Below are 21,397 nucleotides of genomic sequence, written 5' to 3'. Positions count from 1 at the left end.
CCGAGAGAGCTCTGGCAGAACTGTTCTGTGAGAGGGGGAGAGAGAAAGAGAGAGAGAGAATAACCTATTCTTGCTAGAAGAAGAAGAAGAAGAAGAAGAGTTGGTTCTTATATGCCACTTTTCTCTACCCAAAGGAGTCTCAAAGCGGCTTACATTCGCCTTCCCTTTCCTCTCCCCACAACAGACACCCTGTGAGGTGGGTGAGGCTGAGAGAGCCCTGATATTCCTGCTTGGTCAGAACAGTTTTATCAGAGCTGTGGCGAGCCCAAGGTCACCCAGCTGGTTGCATGTGGGGGAGCACAGGATCGAACCCGTCATACCAGATTAGAAGTCCGCACTCCTAACCAGTACACCAAGCTGGCCACGCAGAGGTAGGCAAATATAAACCACTTCTGAATGCGTCGAAAACCTGGATGACCCAGGCTAGCCTGATCTTGCAGATCTCAGGAAGTTAGCAGGGCCATCAGTGGCTCATTGGATAAGGGACTATCAAGGCAATCCAGGGTTGCTACGCAGAGGCAGGCCGAGGCAAACCAACTCTGTCTGTCCTGACTTGGAGGGCCCCAGGTTAGCCTGATCCTGTCCAATGTGAGAAGCTAAGGAGGGTCAGGACTGGTTAGGACTTGGATGGGAGACCCCCCAAAAGCCCAGGGTTCCTATGCAGAGGGAGTCAACGGCAAGTTACCTGTTTTTCTCTGTCCTGACCTGGATGGCCCTGGCTACTGTGATCTTGTCCAATGTCAGAAGTTAAGGAGGGTTGGCCCTGGTTAGGACTTGGATGGGAGACCTGCAAAAAAGCCCAGGGCTGCTACCACAGAGGTGTTGTTGTTGTTGTTAGGTGCGAAGTCGTGTCCGACCCATTGCGACCCCATGGACAATGATCCTCCAGGCCTTCCTGTCCTCCACCATTCCCCGGAGTCCATTTAAGTTTGCACCGACTGCTTCAGTGATTCCATCCAGCCACCTCATTCTCTGTCGTCCCCTTCTTCTTTTGCCCTCGATCGCTCCCATCATTAGGCTCTTCTCCAGGGAGTCCTTCCTTCTCATGAGGTGGCCAAAGTATTTGAGTTTCATCTTCAGGATCTGGCCTTCTAAGGAGCAGTCAGGGCTGATCTCCTCTAGGACTGACCGGTTTGTTCGCCTTGCAGTCCAAGGGACTCGCAAGAGTCTTCTCCAGCACCAGAGTTCAAAAGCCTCAATTCTTTGACACTCGGCCTTCCTTATGGTCCAACTTTCGCAGCCATACATTGCAACTGGGAAGACCATAGCCTCGACTAGACGCACTTTAGTTGGCAGGGTGATGTCTCTGCTACGCAGAGGTAGTCAATGACAAAATATCTCTCTGTATGTCTCTCACCTTGAACACCCTACAGGGCTGACATAAATCGCTACAGCCTGATGGGGGGCGGGGAAGGTGTTAAGGGGGTTCACAGACTGGCAACTCATTGACAACTAATTACCTTTAAGGGGGTGTCACCGACACATCTTAATCGCCGAGTAATCGCTGGGGGAGGGCTGGGGGAAGGCTGGGTTTCCCCCAAAACCATTAATTTCTGGAGGCGGCCTCTTGCCTCCTCCTCCTCCAATCCGCTCCCCCCTGCTGCCAGTCCCCAAATCAGTTCATTAACAGAAACCACCCCTCCGATGCTGAACTCTGGGCACATAAAGCTTTTTAAGGCACTTTCATCTTTTTCCAAAAGGGCAGGAGCGGAGGGCCGGGGACAATAAACTGGTAGCCTGGTTAGCAACAGGGGGCGGCTTAAGACACGGTGGGTGGCGGAGAAGGACGAGATCCAGATGGAAAAGCTTCGGGGAGGACGGCCCTTGCTGTTTACCGACAAACGAAGTGGGCCGGGGGGGCGGCCGGCCGTTAGAAAGACATCGTCCAGCGTTTGCAGGCGAAAGCCGTGACAGCAGCCAAGAGGCCCGGCCGTGGCAGAAATTGGCCACCATGGGGAGAAGAACATTGGGAAGGGAATTCTGTAATTGATTCTGGACTGAAGAAGAAGAAGAAGAAGAAGAAGAAGAAGAAGAAGAAGAAGAAGAAGAAGAAGAAGAAGAAGAAGAAGAAGAAGAAGAAGAAGAAGAAGAAGAAGAGTTGGTTCTTATATGCCGCTTTTCCCACCCGAAGGAGGCTCAAAGCAGCTTACATTCGCCTTCCCTTTCCTCTCCCCACAACAGACACCCTGTGAGGTGGGTGAGGCCGAGAGAGCCCTGATATCACTGCTCGGTCAGAACAGTTTTATCAGTGCCGTGGCGAGCCCAAGGTCACCCAGCTGGCTGCATGTGGGGGAGCGCAGAATCGAACCCATCATGCCAGATTAGAAGTCCGCACTCTTAACCACTACACCAAACTGACTGGAGCTTCAAGAACTGTGGAGCGGATCGAGGGAGGCAGTTTCTTAGTGGAACAGGCTTCCTCGGGAGGTGGTGGGTTCTCCATCTTTGGAAATTTTTAAACAGAGGCTGGATAGCCATGTGATGGAGAGGCTGATTCTGTGAAGGTTCAAGGGGGTGGCAGGTGATAGTGGAGGAGCGAGAGGGTTGGGAGTGTCCTGCATAGTGCAGGGGGTTGGACTAGATGACCCAGGAGGTCCCTTCCAACTCTATGATTCTATGATTCTATTCTATGATTCTGAGGGCTTCTGGCATTCAATCTCTGCTGGCAGACCTCCTGAGGGCCCTTGAGTTTGGGCCACTGTGGGACATGGAGCATTGGCCTGGATGGGCCATTGGCCGGATCCAGCATGGCTCCCGTCACGTTCTTTATGCTGAGTTCCCTTTTCTCTCCAAACTCCATCCTCCTCCAACACCACCCCCAATCCTGCAGGAATTTGCCAGGCTGGCTTTGGCAGCTCTCCCCACCCACCGTCAGCCCCTCGCCACGATGGAGAGGATCCGTTCCCGGCTGCTGCTCCTGAATTTCGAGTATTATTCCGGGAAACTCCTTAGCATAAAAGTTAATCGTCCTTCCCTAGAACAACATGTTACTTTGCAACAAGAATGTCGCCAACCCGACAGAGAGGGAGGAGGGCAAAAAGGATGCCTCTCTCGCCTTCCCTTTGCAGAGCTCCGCACGCCGCCGTGAGCCTTTTGCTGGCCGCGCAGGAGGCCCGTTCCTCTGTTTTGGAGCTGACCTCTAAACTTTACAGCCCTTTTGTGGTGCATCGGGACTCAATGCAATGCATTCACAGCCGCTTAAGTGTTCGGGGAACTTGGCCCCCTTTGCTTGCATAACGGTACGGCCTGCCCTCTGTAAAATTTATATTTACAGTCTAAAGAGCCGTGTTATTACCTCTACATGGAGGGGAATGTTCCCCTAGGCTTTTTACGAAGCCCTAATAATTGATTACTGGGCCGTTGTGTTTGCGCGAGTCGTTAAAGAAGGGGTGTGTGCACGTCTGGATATACAACTGTATGCTGCTGCGTCCACAAAAGCTATAGCACCAAATGTTCCGCTTACGCCTCCCAAGGGCCTAGAGGAAAACAATCAAGTCCTGTCCCTTTAATAAGAGCTTCATGGGGTGTGATTTATCTCCATGCCAGGAAAAGCTACCCTTTCCCACACTTCAATGACGTCCGTGGTCAAGGATCTCCTTCCTCCAGGGTCCTGGACAGAGGGCTGAAATAGGAGAGGGCGCATCCAACCGTCATGAGCTCACATGTGGAGTCCCACAAGGAGCGGTCCTCTCTCCTATTTTATTTAGAAGAAGAAGAAGAAGAAGAAGAAGAAGAAGAAGAAGAAAAAGAAGAAGAAGAAGAAGAAGAAGAAGAAGAAGAGTTGGTTCTTATATGCCGCTTTTCCCTACCTGAAGGAAGCTCAAAGCGGCTTACAGTCACCTTCCCTTTCCTCTCCCCACAACAGACACCCTGTGAGGTGGGTGAGGCTGAGAGAGGCCTGATATCACTGCTTGGTCAGAACAGTTTTATCAGTGCCGTGGCGAGCCCAAGGTCACCCAGCTGGCTGCATGTGGGGGAGCGCAGAATCGAACCCGGCATGCCAGATTAGAAGTCTGCACTCCTAACCACTGCACCAAACTGGCTCTAATTTAACACCTGCTTGTGCCCTCTTGCTCAGTTGGTGCGGAAGTTTGGGCTGGGTTGCCACCAATATGCACATGACACCCAGCTCTTCCTCCTGATGGATGACCGCTCCGATTCTCTCCCCCCCCCCCAAATGCCTGGAAGCAGTGACAGAATGGCTCAAACAGTCAGATGAAGCTCAACCCTTCAAAGACGGAGGTCCTGTGGTTGGGCAGGAAGGGACCAAGTGAGGAAGCGCATCTTCCCATCCTGGACGGAGTACGGCTAACAGAGTCACTCTGTCAGAAACCTGGGGGTGATCCTCGACCCCTCCCTCTCCATGGAGGCGCAGGTCATGAGAGTACCATGGCAGGCCTTCTACCACCTACGCCAAGCTACTAGCGCCCTACTTGGCTCCAGAACATCTAGCCACAGTGATCCATGTGACGGTCACCTCTAGGCTGGACTTCTGCAATTCGCTCTATGAAGTCCTCCCCTTATCCTTGATCTGGAAACTACAACTGGTGCAGAACGCAGCAGGCAGGATACTCACCAATACACTGTGGAGATCTCAAATCCGACCTATACTTCAACAACTCAGCTGGCTCCCTATTGAATTCCAGATCAGGCTTAAGGTTTTGGTTCTGACCTTCAAAGCCATACACGGTCTGGGCCCAGTGTACCTAAGAGACCGTCTCTCTGCCTATACCCCCAAAAGAGTATTGCGCCTGAACTCCCACAATTTCGCAGGGACTGCAAACGGGAGCTCCTCCACCAGGCACTTGCCTGAGACTGACCAAACCCAAATAACATCCACAGGTCCCCCTCAGACAATCCCCTCCATGGCCTGAACCAGCCTGACCTCTCTGAGGGCCTTAGCTAAGTTACTGTTATATTGTTGTTGTTTAAGACCACTGAAATTGTGTTATTCAGAACCACTGTTAGATTATTGTTGTTATATTTGACTATGTTATATATTAGGTCGTCCCATGTATCCCCCCTGATGTTATATGGGTAAGTTCCGCCGCCACTTGGGTCAGGGTTTGATTTTAGGCTTAACTTTTATTGTATAAGGGGTTTTTATTGGGGTTTTTATGTGTTGTAACCCACCACGAGCCTTGTGGGCTATAATAATAATAATAATAATAATAATAATAATAATAATAATAATAATAATAATAATAATAATAATAATATATGTAAACAGCCCTGGAAGGGTGGAATAAAAATCTAATAAATAATAAACAAACAACGATGACAGTAATAATCTTCGGATGTGCTCGGTGGGCCAGACTTATGGGTGACTTCCGTTTCACCAAGTGTGCCAGAAGATGTGTTCCACATCAATAATAATTATGAGGATGATGATTTCTGGTGAGCTGCAGAATAGCTCCTGGCCCAGACTTTTGGGCTAGGTCAAGAAACCTGGCCCTGTTAAAATTTATAAGGCAATGCTGCCCTCTGGTGGAACCATGGGGGAAGGTCAGCTGTTGAGGCAGGCCGTTCTGCTCCATGACCTGGAGATGTTACAAAAACGAAACCAGCAATTCAATTTCACCAGCTTTCTCTGCAGTGCCAATGTGGTGTCAAACACCTGATATAACTGTCTTGCCAAGGTGTGCAAAAGTCAGAGCATAAAGCATTTTTAGCTTCAAGTGGGTAGCCGTGTTGGTCAGAAGTAGCACAACGAAATTTGAATCCAATGGCACGTTTAAGACCAACAAAGATTTATTCAAGGCGTGAGCTTTCGAGTGCAAACACTCTTCCTCAGACAATGGAAGTGTAAATATAGAAGTGAAAGGTTTCGCATACTTTCAGCATGGCTGGCATTCAGGTTGAGGATGACACCCACACTCAATTCATTGGCTTGCTTGGGCAATGTGTACCCTTGTATAGCACAACCTGGGCAGGTCATAGGGCGATAAAATCAATCTCCGTATTCAGAGGTAATAAATAAGTAATAAATAAGTCCCGGAGTCATCATGAAGCAACATCAGGGGAAGGCCTCGGCCTCTCTGCCCTGATTTGTCGTCCCTCCAGAGGACCTGGCTGGCCACTGGACTAGAGGGATTCCTCTAGGATGCTGGAGGGACCCCTGGTCTGATCCAGCAGGGCTCTCCTGATGTTCTTAGGAAGGCCTCGGCCTCCTTGCCCTGTTGCTGGCCCTCCAGAGGAACTGGCTGGCCCCTGTGTGAGACAGGAGGCTGGACTGGAGGGTCCCCTGGTCTGACCCAGCAGGGCTCTTCTGGTGTCCTTAGGAAGGGCTCGGCCTCTCTGCCATGTTGCTGGCCCTCCAGAGGAACTGGCTGGCCCCTGTGTGAGGCAGGAGGCTGGACTGGAGGGACCCCTGGTCTGACCCAGCAGGGCTATCCTGATGTTCTTAGGAAGGCCTCGGCCTCTCTGCCCTGTTGCTGGCCCTCCGGAGGAACTGGCTGGCCCCTGTGTGAGACAGGAGGCTGGACTGGAGGAACCCCTGGTCTGACCCAGCAGGGCTCTCCTGATGTTCTTAGGAAGGCCTCGGCCTCTCTGCCCTGTTGCTGGCCCTCCAGAGGAACTGGCTGGCCCCTGAGTGAGACAGGAGGCTGGACTAGATGGACCCTGGTCTGACCCAGCAGGGCTCTCCTGGTGTCCTTAGGAAGGCCTCGGCCTCTCTGCCCTGTTGTTGGCCCTCCAGAGGAACTGGCTGGCCTCTGTGTGAGACAGTAGGCTGGACTGGATGGACCCCTGGTCTGACCCAGCAGGGCTCTCCTGATGTCCTTAGGAAGGCCTCGGCCTCTCTGCCCTGTTGCTGGCCCTCCAGAGGAACTGGCTGGCCTCTGTGTGAGACAGGAGGCTGGACTGGATGGACCCCTGGTCTGACCCAGCAGGGCTCTTCTGATGTCCTTAGGAAGGCCTCGGCCTCTCTGCCCTGTTGCTGGCCCTCCAGAGGAACTGGCTGGCCCCTGAGTGAGACAGGAGGCTGGACTAGATGGACCCTGGTCTGACCCAGCAGGGCTCTTCTGATGTCCTTAGGAAGGCCTCGGCCTCTCTGCCCTGTTGCTGGCCCTCCAGAGGAACTGGCTGGCCCCTGTGTGAGACAGGAGGCTGGACTGGATGGACCCTTGGTCTGACCCATCAGGGCTCTCCTGATGTCCTTAGGAAGGCCTCGGCCTCTCTGCCCTGTTGCAGGCCCTCCAGAGGAACTGGCTGGCCCCTGTGTGAGACAGGAGGCTGGACTGGATGGACTCCTGGTCTAATCCAGCAGGGCTCTTCTGATGTCCTTAGGAAGGCCTCGGCCTCTCTGCCCTGTTGCAGGCCCTCCAGAGGAACTGGCTGGCCCCTGTGTGAGACAGGAGGCTGGACTGGATGGACTCCTGGTCTGACCCATCAGGGCTCTCCTGATGTCCTTAGGAAGGCCTCGGCCTCTCTGCCCTGTTGCAGGCCCTCCAGAGGAACTGGCTGGCCCCTGTGTGAGAGAGGAGGCTGGACTGGATGGACCCCTGGTCTGACCCAGCAGGGCTCTTCTGATGTCCTTAGGAAGGCCTCGGCCTCTCTGCCCTGTTGCTGGCCCTCCAGAGGAACTGGCTGGCCCCTGTGTGAGACGGGAGGCTGGATGTCCTTAGGAAGGCCTCGGCCTCTCTGCCCTGTTGCTGGCCCTCCAGAGGAACTGGCTGGCCCCTGAGTGAGACAGGAGGCTGGACTAGATGGACCCTGGTCTGACCCAGCCGGGCTCTTCTGATGTCCTTAGGAAGGCCTCGGCCTCTCTGCCCTGTTGCTGGCCCTCCAGAGGAACTGGCTGGCCCCTGTGTGAGACAGGAGGCTGGACTGGATGGACCCCTGGTCTGACCCAGCAGGGCTCTCCTGATGTCCTTAGGAAGGCCTCGGCCTCTCTGCCCTGTGGCTGGCCCTCCAGAGGAACTGGCTGGCCCCTGTGTGAGATAGGAGGCTGTACTGGATGGACTCCTGGTCTAATCCAGCAGGGCTTATCTTCTGGAACAGCACATGGAGGCCTCTCCTCTCCTACCTGTAGAGATCCTTTATGGGATCCAAGCCACTTGATACAATGAATCACAAAACTCTTGGCTTTCATTGTAAGGCTGGGGAAGGTGCAGATAGAGTCCTCTTTTCTCCCTGGCAGGAGAAAAACAAGGAATCCACCTCAGATGTCTGGAGAAGATTTCGCCTTGATACCCAGTGTGGTGTCCTGCTTAAAGAGCGGCGGCCTCCAATCTGGAAACTGGTTAGATTCCCCACTCCTCCACGTGCAGCCAGCTGGGTGACCTTGGACCAGTCACAGTTCTTGAAGAGCAGTTCACTCAGAGCTTTCTCAACCCCGCCTACCTCATGGAGTCTGTTGTGGGGAGTTGAAGGGAAAGGAATTTGTGACGGACAGCACATTCAAGTCAGAGCTGGTTTCTGGCAACCTGATAGCAGTGGCAGGGGCTCATGGGAATTGTAGTCCATGGACATCTGGAGAGCCACAGTTTGGCCCCCTCCCTGCCATTGCCTGCCTCTGCACCCTAACCCTGGACTTCCTTCTTGGTCTCCCATTCCAAGGACTCCCCAGACAGACCCTGCTTAGCTTCTGAGATCAGGCTAGGCTGGGCCATCCAGGTCAAGGGATTTCCTTCTTGCCGAACCTGGCCTACAATCTCCCGGATAAACATCAATCACACTGCAGGTAAATCTTATCTGAGGATGAAACTCAACCTATCTACTTAGTAGGATTCAAGCAAAGGAAATAAACGAGCACCATTGAAGAAGAGAAGAAGAGTTGGTTCTTATATGCCGCTTTTCCCTACCTGAAGGAGGCTCAAAGCGGCTTCCAGTCGCCTTCCCTTCCTCTCCCCACAACAGACCCCCTGTGAGGGAGGGGAGGCTGAGAGAGCCCTGAGATTACTGAAGAAGAAGAGTTGGTTCTTATATGCCGCTTTTCCCTACCTGAAGGAGGCTCAAAGCGGCTTCCAGTCGCCTTCCCTTCCTCTCCCCACAACAGACACCCTGTGAGGGAGGTGAGGCTGAGAGAGCCCTGAGATTACTGAAGAAGAAGAAGAGTTGGTTCTTATATGCCACTTTTCCCTACCTGAAGGAGGCTCAAAGCGGCTTACAGTCGCCTTCCCTTTCCTCTCCCCACAACAGACCCCCTGTGAGGGAGGGGAGGCTGAGAGAGCCCTGAGATTACTGAAGAAGAAGAGTTGGTTCTTATATGCCGCTTTTCCCTACCTGAAGGAGGCTCAAAGCGGCTTCCAGTCGCCTTCCCTTCCTCTCCCCACAACAGACACCCTGTGAGGGAGGTGAGGCTGAGAGAGCCCTGAGATTACTGAAGAAGAAGAAGAGTTGGTTCTTATATGCCACTTTTCCCTACCTGAAGGAGGCTCAAAGCGGCTTACAGTCGCCTTCCCTTTCCTCTCCCCACAACAGACACCCTGTGAGGGAGGTGAGGCTGAGAGAGCCCTGAGATTACTGAAGAAGAAGAAGAGTTGGTTCTTATATGCCGCTTTTCCCTACCTGAAGGAGTCTCAAAGCGGCTTCCATTCACCTTCCCTTTCCTCTCCCCACAACAGACACCCACCTGAGAGAGCCTCACCCACTGGCCTGAACGACCGTAATCCGCAGCTTCCCCATTTGCCCCCCCCAAGAGTTCTGTGCTGCCTGCAAAGCTGCACAGCTTGAAAGGATCCGGATGAACAAATATGTATAAGAGTCGGGTCTCCTTAGAGACCGACCTTGCGGCATCTGATTTGAAACGGTGCCAACTCCTGCCACCTCGTGGTGAACGCTCGGATATCAAGCGAGAACCTCCATAGGCAGAACCTGCTCGGAGAATGGCGGGTTTCCAAATCTTACCTTCTCAGTCAGCACACCTACACCTGTTCCCTGCTGCCTACTCACCGGTATAATTGTCTCCACCGTCTGGATTTTCCAGTTCTGGCCGAGGGCGGCTCGTTATTATAAAATTTTGACTACATAATTAGGCTCGGTCGACTGGTTTTGGCATTTCATAAAAACTGGGAGTGGATCCGAACGAAACCTTCGAGTAAACACGCCGGGCTGCATCCAGCAATTCTGCCTTATGGAGCGGCGTGGCCAGATTTGGTTCTGCTAAGTGATGTATTGTCCTGGCCCGAATGGCCCAGGCTAGCTCAATGTTGTCAGATATCAGGAAGGAGCCTCAAGAAGGCAGTGATTCTTCTTGGTGCTTGGGGGCCACCGTGGGAGGGCTTCTGGTATTCTGGCCCTGTTGGTGGATCTCATCATGTCCCCTGAGTTTTGGCCACTGTGGGACACAGAGCGTTGGACAGGATGGGCCATTGGCTTTATCCAACATGGCTTCTCCTATGTTCTTCTGTCTGGGGCAGGGATGCTCTGTCTTCTTGGTGCTTGGGGGCCACAGTGGGAGGGCTTCTGGTATTCTGGCCCTGCTGGTGGACCTCATCATGGCCCCTGAGTTTTGGCCACTGTGTGATACAGAGCGTTGGGCTGCATGGGCCATTGGCTTGATCTTACACGGCTTCTCAAGTCAGGGGCAGTGATGCTCTGTCTTCTTGGTGCTTGGGGGGCTACAGTAGGAGGGCTTCTAGAGTTCTGGCCCTGATGGTGGACCTCCTGGTGGACCTTGTGTTTTAGCCACTGTTAGACACAGAGTGTTGTGCTGGATGGGCCATTGGCCTGATCCAACATGGCTTCTCTTATGCTTCGGAGGGGGAACTCTCTGGCATTGTACCCACCTGAGGCCCCTTTCCTCAACGAAGAGCAATGAAGATGATCTGGGGCCAAGGGACCAAGCCCTATGAAGATAGGTTGAGGGACTTGGAAATGTTCAGCCTGGAGAAAAGGAGGTTGAGAGGGGACATGATAGCCCTCTAAGTATTTGAAAGGTTGTCACTTGGAGGAGGGCAGGATGCTGTTTCTGCTGGCTGCAGAGGAGAGGACACGCAGTAATGGGTTTAAACTACAAGTACAACGATATAGGCTAGATATCAGGGAAAAAAATTTCACAGTCAGAGTAGTTCAGCAGTGGAATAGGCTGCCTAAGGAGGTGGTGAGCTCCCCCTCACTGGCAGTCTTTAAGCAAAGGTTGGATACACACTTTCCTTGGATGCTTCAGGATGCTCTGGGCTGATCCTGCGTTGAGCAGGGGGTTGGACTAGATGGCCTCTATGGCCCCTTCCAACTCTATGATTCTATGATTCTATGGCCTGTATGGCCCCTTCCAACTCTATGATTCTATGATTCTATGATTCCTCCCCTGTCATCATCCCCAAAACTCTAGGAGTTCCCCAACCTGGATTTGGCAACCCTAATGCCCTATCCCCCACCAGTGGCCAGGAGGAAATTCGGCAACCCCAGTTTTGCTTGGAAAGCAGTTGGCAGTGGAGTGCCCCCCCCCTCCTGTGGTGGATTCAAATTACGGCCAGGGGCCATGCCAAAGGTTTGAGCACAATGGATTTAATATTGGAATGAAATCCAGCTCTACTGTCTAGGAAATCAGTCTGAGAAGCCATTTTCATTATTGTATATTTAAATTTATCAAGTGCCCTGAGAAGCAAGGTTCAAGAAATGTAGCAAACAAACAAGCAGGTTCCAATGGGAAATTTCCCCCTTTGAAGTAGGATGAAATTCTCTGGGAAGCAACTGGCTATTGGGAGGGGGGGTTACCCCTTCTCCTTGGAAGGAATGCTAGAAATTACTGCAACATGCTCACATGAACCGGTGGTGATTTAGACATGTCAGTTACATGGGGCGGGACACTCTGGTTTGGGGGCCAAAACTCTATGGTAGAAACTAATTCTATCATTGAGTTTTGCCCCCAAACCAGAGCTTCCCCCCCCCTGCCATGACTACTTCACTTCTGGGACATATAGGCATGCCAGGTCAATTTCTGTCATTGCTCTTGGTAAATGTTCCACTTAGCTGCTCTTAGGGACCTGACTACCCTAGAAGTAAAGGTAATTGTGGCCGAGGCAAACACGCTCAGGTGTCAGACTTCTCTACCTGTGCAAAGCAGCTAACTCCACCCAAGCAGCAGGTGAGCACATGAGATGAATCATCAAATCACGACCCAAACCACAGTTGAGCAGAGGCAACCAAAGCTTGGCTTTCATCCCGTCTCCCCCTGTTGGAGACATCATGCAATGGAAGCATTCCCCCTCTGCCTCCTGCAGGGGGCTGCTGTCCACATCCTGGAAGAGGGGAACATTCACCCTTATCTACTACTGCTCAGAGCCACGGAGCTTCTTCCTGGCATGTAGGAATCCCCATTATCTCCAGTTAAAAAGTTCAGATGTTAGATGAGTGCTTTTGCTGTTGAATGGGATGCTTATAAAGCTGTTATCAGAGGGAGAATCATGGCCAGCTTGGTGTAGTGGTTTGGAGCGCGGACTTCTAATCTGGTGAGCTGGGGCTGATTCCCCGCTCCCCCACATGCAGCCAGCTGGGTGACCTTGGGCTAGTCACCGTCCTGTTCTGACCAAGCAGTAATTTCAGGGCTCTATCAGACTCTCCTCCCTCACAGGGTGTCTGTTGCAGGGAGAGGAAGAAAAATTGTAAGCCGCTTTGAGACTCCTTCGGGTAGGGAAAAGCAGCATATAAAAACCAACTCTTCTTCTTCTTCGGTAATCTCAGGGCTCTCTCAGCCTCCCCTCCCTCACAGGGTGTCTGTTGTGGGGAGAGGAAAGGGAAGGCGAACGTAAGCCGCTTTGAGCCTCCTTTGGGTAGAGAAAAGCGGCATATAAGAACCAACTCTTCTTCCTTTTCACTAATTTCAGGGCTCTCTCAGCCTCACCCACCTCACAGGGTGTCTGTTGTGGGGAGAGGAAAGGGAAGGAGATTGGAAGCTGCTTTGAGACTCCTTTGGGTAGAGAAAAGTGGCATATAAGAACCAACTCTTCTTCTTCTTCCTCAGTAATCTCAGGGCTCTCTCAGCCTCATCTCCCTCAAAGGGTGTCTGTTGTAGGGAGAGGAAAAGGAAGGCGCTTTGAGACAACTTTGGCTAGAAAAAAGCAGCATATAAGAACCAACTTCCTCTTCAATTACCTGTTGGCCTGATGGACCAAGGGTCTGATTCTGCATTAGGCAGCTTCTTGTGCTGTGCCTTTATCCTCCTGCTCCCTGTTTCCCTGCTTGTATATGCAAAATATCCCCTGATTTTCAATCCATCCCCTGGAGGGCTCATGGGATGCCTTTGTCTTTTATAAATATATGTTAAATAAAGCAATGAAGAGGATAAATATTCCACCCACTGACCCAGTCTGTCTCCAGGGCAAGCAGGCAGGCAAGCAGGCCACGTTTGGGTGTACCCCTCTATTCCCCTGCCCGCCCGCCCGCTTGTACGAGCAAATTGTTTTACCCTGCTCTCTGGCAGACATTCGTAATTTTGTATCATTAGTTCTTCATTTTGCAGACTGGGTTGGACCGCCTTTTTATGCTCCTTAAATGTCTCTCTTCTTAATGATGAGGCGATGGCTGAGGTATCAGAATATATTAATCTGAATCTTAATCGAGGAACAACTGGTTCTTTTGCGATTGAACGGGGTACTTATAGAACCTTTATGGGAGGGAGAATCATAGGATCTGCTTTTCATAAGAAGAAAATTAGAGAAATGAGAGGAGTAACTTTGAGCGATAGTTTTGAAATATCTCTTAAGCCAGTTTGCTAGATCTCTCACGCCATTTTTGTTTTAAAAAAAATCAGGAACTGCCATAGGTCAAATGTAAACTAAATAATATACTATTGGTGAAAGCAGAACATGCTTTAACTTTTTTGTACCGCTCATATTAGGAAAGGAGTGAGAGACCAGGTAAAATTTTAGCACATTAATTAAGACAGTTGTTGTTAGGTGCGAAGTCGTGTCCGACCCATCGCGACCCCATGGACAATGATCCTCCAGGCCTTCCTGTCCTCTACCATTCCCCAGAGTCCATTTAAGTTTGCACCGACTGCTTCAGTGACTCCATCCAGCCACCTCATTCTCTGTCATCCCCTTCTTCTTTTGCCCTCGATCGCTCCCAGCATTAGGCTCTTCTCCAGGGAGTCCTTCCTTCTCATGAGGTGGCCAAAGTATTTGAGTTTCATCTTCAGGATCTGGCCTTCTAAGGAGCAGTCAGGGCTGATCTCCTCTAGGACTGACCGGTTTGTTCGCCTTGCAGTCCAAGGGACTCGCAAGAGTCTTCTCCAGCACCAGAGTTCAAAAGCCTCAATTCTTTGACGCTCGGCCTTCCTTATGGTCCAACTTTCGCAGCCATACATTGCAACTGGGAATACCGTAGCCTTGACTAAACGCAATTTTGTTGGCAGGGTGATGTCTCTGCTTTTTAGGATGCTGTCTAGATTTGCCATAGCTTTCCTCCCCAGGAGCAAGCGTCTTTTAATTTCTTTGCTGCAGTCCCCATCTGCAGTGATCTTTGAGCCCAGGGAAATAAAATACGTCACTACCTCCATTTCTTCCCCACCTATTTGCCAGGAATTGAGAGGGCTGGATGCCATGATCTTGATGTTGAGTTTCAAACCAACTTTTGCACTCTCCTCCTTCACCCGCACCAACAGGCTCTTTAGTTCCTCTTCACTTTCTGCCATTAGAGTGGTATCATCTGCATATCTGAGGTTGTTGCTATTTCTCCCTGCAATCTTGATCCCAATTTGTGACTCAGAGAATAAGAACTATGTTCCATTGACTGAAGACAAGTTTGCAGATGACACCAAACTCATCAAGTTTGCAGATGACACCAAATTGGGAGGACTGGCAAATACTCCGGAAGATAGAGACAGAGTTCAACGAGATCTGAACACAATGGAAAAATGGGCAAATGAGAACAAGATGCAATTTAATAAAGATAAGTGTAAAGTTCTGCATCTGGGTCAGAAAAATGAAAAGCATGCCTACTGAATGGGGGATACGCTTCTAGGTAACAATGTGTGTGAACGAGACCTTGGGGTACTTGTGGACTGTAAACTAAACATGAGCAGGCAGTGTGATGCAGCGGTAAAAAAGGCAAATGCCATTTTGGGCTGTATCAACAGGGGCATCACGTCAAAATCACAAGATGTCATAGTCCCATTGTATACGGCACTGGTCAGACCACACCTGTAGTACTGTGTGCAGTTCTGGAGGCCTCACTTCAAGAAGGACATAGATAAAATTGAAAGGGTACAGAGGAGAGCGACGAAGATGATCTGGGGCCAAGGGACCAAGCCCTATGAAGATAGGTTGGGGGACTTGGGAATGTTCAGCCTGGAGAAAAGGAGGTTGAGAGGGGACATGATAGCCCTCTTTAAGTATTTGAAAGGTTGTCACTTGGAGGAGGGCAGGATGCTGTTTCTGTTGGCTGCAGAGGAAAGGACACGCAGTAATGGAGGACATGCTAGGGCTGATCCTGCGTTGAGCAGGGGGTTGGACTAGATGGCCTGTATGGCCCCTTCCAACTCTATGATTCTATGATTCTATGATTCTAAGACAAGAAGAGTACAAACTGCTTCTAGTGAAATACATTTACGATTCTGTAAGTTTTGTTCTGAATGGTAAAGGCAAAGATTTTAGAGGAAAGAGTTTAGAAACATTTTCCTCTCACCTTGATCTTCCCCATTTAGCTAGTATTCAACAATAGATTGAAAAACCGTTGCTCAGGAATGGAATAAAGGTAGCGATAATGAAAATGGATAATGTCAAATCTCCAGGTCTGGATGAGATTGCCTATTGGAAGGTATAAAACCTTTTCAGATTTCTTAATTCCAAAACGCGAACAATTGTATAATGAGATTTCTGAGTTGGGCTTCTTGCTGTTGTCATCATACGATACCCACATGACTGTGATGCTTCAATCTGGCCAAGACTGTACTTAGTATGCAAATTTTCAATGTATTTATTTGATGAATATGGATGCTACAAGATTAACTGCTACTCTTGCTAACAGACTTCAAAAGGCAGGATGTACACGAGGTATTCTCCGATAATCTTTCTCTAAACCCCTCGTGCTCGTAGGATTTATTCTGCGCAGGGTGGATAATGCATTTTCAAAGTAGATTTTCCTGCTTTGGACAGGAAGATCCAGCTGCAAAAGAAAATCCAGCTGCAAAAATGCATCATCTGACATATGGGGAACGAGACTGAGTTAGTATTAAGGTGACAGTGGATGAGTGATAGGGTTGTTAGTGTCCTGCATTATGTGTGTGTGGGGTGGACTAGATGACCCAGGAGGTTCCTTCTAACTCTATGATTCTATGATTCTAGGTTATTATAAAACACTGATCCATGAACCTGCACAATTTTCTGTTATGAAGCATTTTCTTTTCTGTGAAGTAAAGATGAATTAGTTCCGACACTGGTTATGGACCTGATTGTTTTTAATAGCAGGAGATCTGATTGAGCTGTCATTCTCTTCCTTGCCATTGATAAAGCTTCTGACAAAATATACCGGGAAGGTCTCTTTGCTATGTTGACAAAATTCAGTTTTCCTCACGAATTCTCGAAGTGGATTACAGTTGTTCATTGATCTCCCAGATCTAGAGTTCTGACGATTGATGTATTTTCAGGACCATTCCCAAGACTGGTGATAAAGAAAATTATTGCAGCCTTTTAGCATGGAGGAGTGGTTAAGAGCGGCAGCTTCTAATCTGGTGAGACAGGTTTGATTTCCCTCTCCTCCCCATGCAGCCACTCACTACTCCTTTGGGTAGTGAAAAGCAGGGTAGAAAACCAACTCTTCTTCTGCTTCCTAGGAAAGAATCCCGCCATGGCCCCTGGACTGACAAGGAGCACTAGAATCATAGAGTTGGAAGGGACCTCCAGGGTCATCTAGTCCAACCCCCTGCACTATGCAGGACACTCACATCCCTATCGCTCATCCGCCGTCACTTGCCACCCCCTTGAACCTTCCCAGAATCAGCCTCTCCGTCAGATGGCTCTCCAGCCTCTGGTTAAAAATCTCCAAAGATGGAGAATCCACCACCTCCCGAGGAAGCCTGTTCCACCGAGGAACCGCTCTAACTGTCAGGAACTTTTTCCGGATGTCTTAATATTTTTTTATTTTTTTATTTCAGAAAAAAAAAACGTGAATTGGAGTTTCAGGCTTTACAGACAATGTGGAATTAAAATTTATTCCAAAGTTTGACAAAGTGCACAGCCTGCTGCCTACTGTATAAACGTTTTGCAAGGAAAGTGTTACTCTCTGCCTTTGCAGCACACCCGGAGAACGAGCGAATGGATTAAAGGGCACACAAAATGCTACAGGGATGCCTGCTTATTTTCTATTTATGTCGGGAACCTCTGCCTTGTGCCATTAGACAAAAAAATAGTGTTCAGGGCTTTGTGCATCACGTCCTGGAATTTAAGATTGCTCTTTATGCAGACGATCTTTTAGTATTTATTTTGGAACTTCAGTCTTCCATTGTCACATTCATTAACATGGTTATTACCTTTGAAGATTTACTAACTGGGCAAAATCTGATTCGATGCCATTGGGAGATGAGGCAACTGTCACAGGGCGTTATTTGCCTATGGGCTTTTTCGGTGATGTTAGGATTTACCTTGGAATTTTGTTTCCTAGAGATATTATGCATGTGGTTACGCTAAATGTTAACAAGCCAGTTGATGCTATGTATTTGGTCAGATGGACAAAGTCAATACACTCAAAATGAATATTACACCTTTATGTTTTCTGTGCAATGCCTTTGCATGCATCTTGCAAATATATTCATAAAATTAATACTTCATTTCAGAAGTTTATGTGGGGTTTCTCACCACCTTAGATTTCTTTAAAGACGGTACAGCTTCCATTCAATGAAGGGGGATTTGGTTTCCCTGATCTTAGTTTAAAGGGGTGGCCAAACTGCAGCTCTCCAGATGTCTATGAACTACAACTCCCATGAGGCCCTGTCACCATCATGTTGGCAGGGACTCATGGGAATTGTAGTCCATGGAGATCTGGAGAGTTATAGTTTGACCACCCCTGGATCAGGCATGGAACCATAAAAACCCACCTAGTAACAGTTAGGACCTTCAAAGGTTGAATGTCTGAATTATTGTTAAAATTATTTTACTTTTATCGTGCACAATTTTTAAAAACAAACTTAGGAATTAAAAACATATCCAACTCATAGGCTATTGCAAACCAGTATGCTATGCGCTATGCTAACCAATAGAGTGATGCATTTCAGCCCTTATAGCAGGGGTAGTCAACCTGTGGTCCTCCAGATGTTCATGGACTACAAATCCCATGAACCCCTGTCAGCAAATGCTGGAAGTGGCTCATGGGAATTGTAGTCCATGAACATCTGGAGGACCACAGGTTGACTACCCCTGCTTTATAGGAACTTTTTCAAGGGTCTGGTTTTAAGACACATAACTTCTTAAGACATATACAATATGTATAGCAGTCAATAAAAGTTCCAAGTAAGAGCTGTAAGGCAGTGGTCCGCAACCTTCTGGCTGCCGCGGACCACTGCTCCGGAGTGAGGGGACAGGGCAGCCCGGGGCCCCGCGCACGCGCAGCATCCCCAGCGCAAATGTGCGTGCGCGGACTGCCGCACACGCGCGTTTGCGCCAGTCCACGCATGCGCGTTTGTGCCTCCACCATGCCGGCGGCCGCGGCTCCCTCTCCTGGCCCCTCCGGGCCGCCAGCAAATCGGCCGCCAAAGCGGCTGATTAGCTTGCGGCTCGGCAAGCTTCTCTTCCCCCCCCCCTCCCAAAACAAGAAGCTTGCCGGGCTGCGAGCTAATCGGCCGCTTCGGCGGCCGATTTGCTCGCGGCCTGGCGAGCTTCTCACTTCGGGGGGGCGGGAAGAGGGAGCTGCGGCCCGGCGCCAAGGCCTTCGCGGCCCGGCACCCTGCCGCGGCCCGCGGGTTGGGGACCACTGCTGTAAGGTATCAGTCACTTAATGAAAGATGTCTAGTTTTCAGTCATTGCTCCCTTCCAAAGGCTGCCCAAAATTTTCAACGGCGTGTTTCCTTATTAGTGCATGTATTGCAACAACAAGTGTAAGCGTTAACCCATACTGTTGGGATTAGGGTTGTGTGCTTTGTCCGCGGTGCTGGCTGCTTCGGGCTGGAAGGGACAAAGCGTGCAACCCTAATGGGAAGGTCTCCTTGCAGCTGGATTTTCCATCTTGGGCTCTCTTGGAATCGCCTTGTCTAGATGTGCCTCCTTCCTACAATTCCTACAGCCAGTGAAAATGGGTATAATATCATGACAATACCACTTTAATCCATTTTTCACATGCTAAATTTGTCGGCAGAGTTTCAATGTGTATCAGGCTGTTGTTGTTGCTGTTGTTGTTGTTATTGTTATTATTATTCAATTTATTTCCCGCCACTCCCTACAGGCTCGTGGCAGGTAACAGTAGTCTTAAAATCCCCCATTAAAACCCCCACGAAAAGACTATAAAAATACCCAACACGGCGGTAAATACCACTCTCCCCTATCCAAACAAGGGCATTGGGGGATGGAGGGTGATGATCATAGAATCATAGAATCATAGAGTTGGAAGGGGCCACACAGGCCATCTAGTCCAACCCCCTGCTCAACACAGGATCAGCCCTAAGCATCCTAAAGCATCCAATAAAAGTGTGTATCAAACCTTTGCTTGAAGACTTCCAGTGAGGGGGAGCTCAGCACCTCCTTAGGCAGCCTATTCCACTGCTGAACTACTCTGACTGTGAAAATCTTTTTCCTGATATCTAGCCTATATCGTTGTACTTGAAGTTTAAACCCATTACTGTGTGTCCTCTCCTCTGCAGCCAACAGAAACAGCATCCTGCCCTCCTCCAAGTGACAACCTTTCAAATACTTAAAGAGGGCTATCATGATGATTACTTCAAACCCCCCCCCCCGGGGGGGGAATGTTCTTCCTCGCCAATCCCAGCCTCAACCACAGACCTGGCGGAAGAGCTCCGTTTTACAGGCCCTGCAGAACACTGACAGCTCCCGCAGGGACCGCAGCTCACCTGGGAGCTCATTCCACCAAGTCGGGGCCAGGACAGAGAAAGCCCTGGCCCTGGTTGACCAATAGGTTTTCCCCCGCAGAGCGTAAGGCCCTGCGGAGCACATAGGGCGATAGGCGGTCCCTCAGGTATGTGGGTCCCAACCCGCGTAAAGCATTAAAGGATAAAACCAAAATCTTGAACCGGATCTGGACAGCAATTGGCAACCAGTGCAGCTGCCTCAGCACCGGCTGGATGTGGACCTTCCATTTATTTAAAGAATAAAATAGGGTTTTTTAATGAAGAAGAGAAACCACCATGTATAGAAAGAGGAGACAAGAGAATACTAACTGTCTAACTGTTGTCTGACATCATTCAGTCTCTAATTTCTGCTCTGGAGGCAAGCAGGGAGGAAGGATCCTCAAAAGAGCAGGAAGTCTCCAGCTGAGCTTGTCAGGACACAGGAGGAAATAATCTGAAAAAAAAGTTCCTGATCTATGCCAAATGTACATCTCCTCTGACGGCCCCTGTAGGATACTCCTTATATTCTGCTCAGTCAAGCGCCCACAGATCTTGCACATTCCAAGAAAATTAACATCATGGGCCGATCCAGATCTAAACATGTAGTTATTTGTTCAATTTGTAGACCAACCCATAACAACATAAAATCTCTTTCGTACAGAGTTAAAATAATAAAACCATCAATCATAAAACAATGCATAAGAAGAGTAAATAGTTATTAATAGAAGAAGAAGAGTTGGTTCTTATATGCTGCTTTTCTCTACCTGAAGGAGTCTCCAAGTGGCTTACGTTCTCCTTCCCTTTCCTCTCCCTACAACAGACACCCTGTGAGGTGGGTGAGGCTCAGAGAGCCCTGATATTACTGAAGAAGTTCTTATATGTCGCTTTTCTCTACCAGAAGTCTCAAAGCGGCTTACATTCACCTTTCCTTTCCTCTCCCCTCAACAGACACCCTTCTTCTTCCTTTGTTCCCGGAAACTCCCATAGAGTTGAGGCAGGAAACAAAACCTACCATATCTATTGATAAATATTTCCCGTTGATTAATAAGTATGGTATTCAAAGCCTCAGGAACAAATGGAATAAGGAGCTAAAAAGGTAAAGGCATCTCCCGTGGAAGCACCAAGTCATGTCTGACCCTTTGGGTGACGCCCTCCAGCGTTTTCATGGCAGACTCAATACGGGGTGGTTTGCCAGTGCCTTCCCCAGTCATTGCCATTTACCCCCCAGCAAGCTGGGTACTCATTTTACCGACCTCAGAAGGATGGAAGGCTGAGTCAACCTTGAGCCGGCTGCTGGGATCGAACTCCCAGCCTCTTGGGCAGAGCTTTCAGACTGCATGTCTGCTGCCTTACCACTCTGCTCCACAAGAGGCTCTCCAATCTATTTTGGCAAAGCAATGGGATACGGCCTTAAAGTTAATATCCAATTTTTCTATAGGTTATAATTTGAGTCTTGTCCAG

This window comes from Paroedura picta, chromosome 2 (assembly GCF_049243985.1).
Source record: "Paroedura picta isolate Pp20150507F chromosome 2, Ppicta_v3.0, whole genome shotgun sequence".
Lineage (NCBI taxonomy): Eukaryota > Metazoa > Chordata > Lepidosauria > Squamata > Gekkonidae > Paroedura > Paroedura picta.
Note: the sequence above shows the minus strand (reverse complement) of the source record.